Below are 6,867 nucleotides of genomic sequence, written 5' to 3'. Positions count from 1 at the left end.
GAGAAAAAAAATAAGTGTTTTAATTCTGCATACAAAGGTAATTTACCAGGTTGCTCTAGGCCATAGGTAGCCTAATAGAAAAGATTTCCTTATATCTGGAAAATAGAAGGTTAAAGAACCAGTACTATTTCAAATAAAAAGTCATAAAAATTATAACCGTCCTCATAAATTCATTCATTCCCATGATGTTAATCCTTATTGGTCTTAATCTATTTGTTAGTAGTTTTATGAATGCAAATCCTCACCCAGTTCAAAAGTATAATCTGAAAGTTTATCAGAAACCTGTATTTTCGAGTAAGTGTCATAGCTTCATGAATCTCTCTGAAGCGGAAACATTTACAAAAGGTTTGAGTAATACGATGACTGTAATTCACAAAGACTTAAAATGACATATGGTTAAAGATCTCTGATTCCATTGTAGTTTACAGAGGAAGTTGCTTTTCTCTGCAACACATATTTTCAAATAACAACTAGAATTACAAATGAAAACATTATATTAAGATGTTGTAGATTCTTAGAAATTTTTATGTAACTAGTAGAACATTTATTTTAACAATATATCCATACAAATACAACATAATCATTATTTATTATCTGCGAGTGGTTCTCATGTAATTTTTACAAATCAAATAGGCCTAATTAGTTTTATTTTTCCCTTTTATAAAAAGAGAGAAATGTCCTTTAAAATCTTTCAGGGATCATTCTGAAAAATCTCAATGTTATTTTTAGATTAAGAAAAAGAGCTTAAATTTGAATTTTTGGGAGGCTTGTCAAACATGTCAAAAGTTTAAAATACTTATTTTTGTAATCCCAGATAAAAATATATTTAATTCTGATAATTCTAAAGATGTGCCTTTTTTAACCAAACTAAACTCAAACTAGCTTTAATAGCATGTATTTTCCCAGATCACGTGAGCCTGAAAAACATTTGGGTTAGTTTCTATTATATTTTTCTTACTGAGAACTTTTTATATAACAATAAATTCCTTTAAGCCAAATAAACAATTCTTTACCATCCCATTCTAATACTATTCGGGAGGTAGACATACATACACATACATAGACAGCCGCAACCAGAGACCTGATAGTTTTGTTTTAAAATTTCAGCCATGAGACAGGTACAACAGTTGGAATAAGTTAAGTTTATTCTTTCAGATGGCTAAGGCTTCTTCTTGTTAATATTTGTGGAGAAGACAAGATTTGTGTTTGTCCTTGGCAAGGAGACTTGGAGCCAGAGCCTCAGTTGGTGCTTTTTCAAAAAAAAAAAAAAGAAAAAAAAAACTCCTTGATTCCTTTTTTTCCCCTTCAGTCTGAGGAATTGAGCATGGTAAAGATAGGTGGGCTTTGAACTGCTTCTATGCTTGCTTTTCTGGTTTCACAAAGATTTTAGGATAAGGACAGTTCTCAGTTTCCCAAAGAATTGGGTTTCACTTAAATGACACCATCATAGGTTGATCTACCTGTCCAGCTACATCTTCCTAATTTGCTTCTTTTCCTCTGGATACGTGGTTGCATTTTAGCTTAGGGGAGGGGACGTTTAAAACAAATTTCAAACAGGTTCTGAATTTTAGCTTCTGATTTTGCCAAATTTCTGATAAAAAAAGGTATTAAATCCTTTCAAATATCTTGTCGGGCTTCAGGCAAGAAAAACAGTAAGAACACTTAAAGCCACCTGCTCAGGTGGCCAGAGTTTCTTATAGGATACCTTCAGAGCTGTTTTATTTAAAAGTCCAGTTGTTGTTTAGAATCTTCTGCATGCCAATCAAATAATGTATCCTGTCGTCCCTGAGAGAGGTTTGGAATTATCTCTCTAAGGGAGGGCTCTTGAGGAGGACTTAAAACAAAGTTTTTCCTTAATGGCCATTAGAGTTTTAAATTATTTTGGCTAAATTGGTCCATTCTTTAAAAGGCATAAGAAGAGGGACTGAATGTTTGTACATATAACTAGCAGGAGTTCCTAAGGAACGTTTGGGAGCTTTAGAGGGAGATGATCCCAGGGTAAAGATAATTCCCCTGAAAGCTGTCACGGTTGGACAAAAAGAAAAGTTAAGGCCATCTTTAATTGTTTAATTTCTTAGGGGTCTCTAAATACTAATTGAAAAATGCCTCCCGTTCAGCTTGCTTAACATTTCTAAGATTCTCTAATTGTGCATGTAAATATACTAATTTCAGTATGTTAAAAAATCCCCAGAGTAGCCGCTGTAATTCCAGATTGTCCTTCTGGGTATAATCAGAAGTCCATTGAGACAAATACTTAGCAGTGGATGGACCATAAATCCAGCTGACGTTCCAGCATGGGGTTGTCTGTCCCTCCATAACAGACTTAGACTGAGGGGTCCCCATTACAAAAGCTGGTATCAGAGGACCAAGAATAAAAGCTCTGAGCCTCAGCCGAAGGAGGTAGGTTCAGAACTGGGAGAACTCACACCCCTGGAGTCCCGGAGCCCATGGGGAGTCACCAGAGCGTGTCAGGCTCCAGCAGCTACCTTGCTTAGATCTAGCGGTGGCACTGGACTGAAGCCCCAGAACGCTGGCACTGTGTCGTCAAAGGAATTCAAATAGAGTCTGGAGACTTTGGCTAGAAATAAATGGTAAAGATTTATTTAAAGGTCTCAATGTTTTTAAACCGGAAATTAAGCTAGGCAAAACCCAGAAGTGTTCCCAAGAAGAAAGAAGAGAGTTCTTATAGGAAAAAATACATTATTGAAAATGAATCAGTCCTGCATTCTCAGCTCCAGGATTGGTCCCGGATGGTTATCAGTCAGATATCAGGTGGTCTGGAAGAAGGGTGCTGGGAGGTCTGGTCGCATCCACTGGCCTGGATGATAGATGCGAGGCGGATGTCAGGTGGTTTAGATATGCGAGTCCTTTGGGGGAAATCAGAGGGTTGGCTGGGAGTCTAGTGTATGTGTATCCGGGATGGAAAGTTTAAAAAGTTCTCAGGCTGGTTACAATAAGAACTGTCTTTCCATGCTTCAGCCTTCATGATGTTAATAATTTTAGCAGCTTGGTTAAATGACACCATCTTATTTATTCCCTGTCTTCACTCTTTCCTCATGTGTTTGCTAAATTATTTATCATTGTATAAATAATGATGGGTCATTTTCGTTTAATGTTAAACTTGACTCATCTTGTTATTTTAATTAGCAGTTCTGAGAGTAAAGGTTGAAGTTATATTCTTCATGGTGGAAAATTCATGTGCTTTAAACCATTATAGCTGCATTTAAATATTTAGAGATAACTGCTTAAAAACTTGTGCATACCTTTTTATATAGTTAGACATGAAGCCATGTATACCCGTATATACACTTTTAAAAATATATATAAAGAATTTGCAAGGTGTGTGGAAGTCTCTCCAGGTCAGTTGCTCGTACGTATACCTTACTGACTGCATAATCATCCATACTGTGGATGTATAAGGTCCTCAGCTATTCTTCGATTTAGCTTGTTTTCGGTTTTCAGTTGTTAAAAGAAAATTTTCCACAATTTACTGATCTAGTAGGATTTTTTCAGTGATTCGTGAATCAGCAACCACCCGTCAAACAGATATAAAGGAGCTCCAAAGAGCTGTACAAGGCAAGGGGTTTTTGTAGATCCAGGCAAGCAGGAGTTGGGGCAGTTATCTTGGGCATTTGCTGATTGGTCACCACGGGGTTACTGTCCTTACAGGGAGTCAGGGGAACATGGGAGCTGGGTCAGGTAACTTGTGCTGAGCAGGCACGAGCCGATTGGTTGACTTAGGCCTTCCTTTTCCTGGATAGCCAGCATAGAAACCGAGCGTTGTTTTGGTTTGCTGATGTGAGCTTAGCAGAAGCAATACTCTGTCTTGGGCCTAATCTGGTTACTTTAACAGTTTTTTGCCTCTGAGACAATACTGCCATGTCCTTCAAGTTTTGCCTTCAGACTGTACTACTTACTGTTCCTTCTTGTTACAGTTATCTGTCCCCTGTTCCTTAAGTATTTGAACATCGGGCTTCCTGTGACTCTACTAGGACTCTACTAGTACCCTGTCATGATTCTTACTGGTTTCACTACCTTTCCAATACTGTGGCCTTTCAGTCCCTTATCCTGCTGCCGAAATGATCTCATTCTCCAGTCTGCCCCTGTTACCCCTTTCTCCGTGATTATGATCTGGACCCTCCGTGAACAATAACTCCACATCCTTCGCCACCCCAGTTTCCAGCATGCTGTGTGACCATCACCTCCAGGGTTCCAGTTTCTCCTTTTTAGCACCTCAGCTCCAGCGCTTCTGTGACCTGACCCAGGGCCTGATCCGTCATCACATACCTGTTCCCTCCTCATTCCTGCCTGCCTTCCTCTGCTTGAAATTCCCCGATGATAGTGTCCTGTCTCCCCATACCCCCCACCCCTTTTTGTCTGGTCCTTGCCTGGTAAAACCCATCGTAGTTAGAGCAGCTCTCAGCCTGATCCATGTTTGTGCCTCGCCAGCTGAGCTTTGGCTGTGAAGCTGACAGCCGGCTTGATTGGTCTGCCAGGTGATCCCGCTCTGTCTCCTAGATGACTATTTCATACTTTCTTTCTCCTTAATTTTCTAATACCTTCTTTTGTTTTCTAATATCTTCCTTTCTTCCGCCCTCTCAGCCAGTGATTTTGCTTCCTATTAATTATTCCGAGAATATAGAAGCAGCTAGAAGGGGATCTTCCACTAGCTCCTGTTAGCACTTCTCCCCACCCACATGCATCTGTGTCCCTGTTCCCGTTGAAGGCCACCCTCTCCTCCTCTCCTTCCCAAGCCTGTGACTCATCTGCACAATGCTTTTCTTTCCTCTACTGGGTAATAGGCATCAGTATGCAGACAAATGGCACTCTTATCTTTAAGACAGAAGAACCTGCTTTGTCCTGTCCTATTACCCATTTCTCTGTCTGTAGAGCTCTCTTCCTAGTTTTTCTTGAACTCTCTCTATTTGGGCTTTGATCCTTACCACAACTCTTTTCAAGGTCGGTAGTGACCTTCACATGGTCAAATCTAATATCTAATTCTTAGTCATCTTTTTTTTTGGATTTTTTTTTATTGTAGTAAAATATAAATAACAAAATTTACCATTGTAACCATCTTTAAGTGTACAGTTGATTGACATTCAGTGTCTTCACATTGTTGTGTAACCATCATCATCATTCATCTCTAGAACTTTCCTGTCATTCCAAACTCTACCCAGTAAACACAATGCTCCATTTCCACCTTTCCCTCAGCCCCTAGCAACATTGTACTCTCTATCTTTATGAATTTGCTTATTTTAAGTATCTTATATAAGTGGAATTGTACAATATTTGTTCTTTCGTATCTGCCTTATTTTACTTAGTATAGTATATTTTCAAGGTTCATACATGTTGTAGCATGTATCAGAACTTCATTCCTTTTTAAGGTTGAATAATATTCTATTGTGTGTCTATACCACATTTTGTTTATCCATTCACCTGTCAATCCACCTGGATTGTTTCCATCTTTTGGTTATTATGAATAATGCTGCTATGAACTTTGAGATACAGATAGCCATTTGAGTCCGTGCTTTTCATTCTTTTGGAAATATACACAGCAGCGGAATCATATGCTAATTCCATGTTTAATTTTCCGAGGAGCCACCATCCTGTTTTCAATAGCAGCCCGCACCACTGTACATTCTCACCAGCAGTGAATAAGAGTTCCAGTGTTTCTTCACCCCTACCTCCTCACCAATACTTGTTGTCTTTTTTAAAAAAAATTAAATAATAGACATCCTAATGGGATTGAAGTCTCATCTCATTGGGGCTTTGATTTCCATTTCAGTCCTTACCTTCGCTGACTTGTGGGTAACGTGTAAATTTGATCACTGTCCTTTTGTGACTCCACCTTTCCCACTTTTCCTCTGCCAGCATGGACCCCTCCTCTCATGCTCCGATTGCTGGCCCCTTTCCTCCCCGAGCCCTCGAAATGCTGACATGCTCCAGGACCTGCCCTTGTACCTCTTCTCATACCCTAGGCTGTCTCAGCCAGTCTCAGGGCTGTAAATATGATCAGGATGCTGAGAACTCCCAAAGGTACCATCCACAAAACTGAATATTCTTTCCTCCAGTCTGTTCTGCAGTCTTCCCTTTCTCAGTAAATGACGGCTCAAAATTTTTTTCAATGTCTCAAGCCCAAAACCTTTAGATCACTCTTGACTTCTCTTTCTCTCACTGTACGTAAGGCTGTACTTTGAAAATAGTCAGAATTAGGTCATTTCTCACTACTTCCTTCATCCTTATTCTGTTCAAAGCCACTGTCATCTCATGGCCAATCCCTGCAAAGGCTCCCAATGGGTCTCCTTTTTTCCTCAGCAGCCAGGACCATCCTTTTTATGGTAGGTCAGATGATTTTGCTCATGTCAGCACAGTTCTCAGCGGTGGTCTGGGGTCTGGCCCCATTCTCACTGTATCCTCTCTGACCTCATCTCCTTTCGCTGTCCGCCTTCCTCCCTGGGCTCCACTAGAATGCTCTTCTCTCAGGTGTCCATGTGGCTCCCTCTCTCGTCTGCTCACAACATCTGAGGTGCCTTTGCCCAACCACTTCATAGAGCAGCAACCCTCTCTTCCCCCGATATTCATTCCCCTTAGCGTGCTTTATTAGCTCTGTCACCTCCTGATACTTATCGTTATTTGTCCATGGTCTGTTTACCTCTCATGTTTTGTTCAGGACTGTGACTCCATCATCTGGAAGAGTGCTTGCTGTGGAGTCTGTTTAATAAATACTTGGGAAATAAATGAGTGGTTGAATTCGTGTTCAGATGTGCTTAATATACACTTGCTGTTCTGTAGAAGAGAGTTCTGAATGCGGGATGGCAAAGGGTGTTCGTGTGTGTGTGTGTTAAATACTACCACACTGTTCCAGCG

At 40.0% G+C, this 6,867-nt stretch overlaps 1 protein-coding gene across 3 annotated transcripts in view; it reads left to right on the top strand.

The window, feature by feature from the left end:
- ACSL3 (acyl-CoA synthetase long chain family member 3) overlaps window positions 1-6,867 on the top strand; it is a 71,053-nt gene that overhangs the window by 22,726 nt on the left and 41,460 nt on the right. The gene's annotated exons all lie outside the window — the stretch shown is intronic.

This window comes from Pteropus medius, unplaced genomic scaffold (assembly GCF_902729225.1).
Source record: "Pteropus medius unplaced genomic scaffold, Ma_sr-lr_union100, whole genome shotgun sequence".
NCBI lineage: Eukaryota > Metazoa > Chordata > Mammalia > Chiroptera > Pteropodidae > Pteropus > Pteropus medius.
This window is presented reverse-complemented; position numbering and strand designations above follow the sequence as displayed.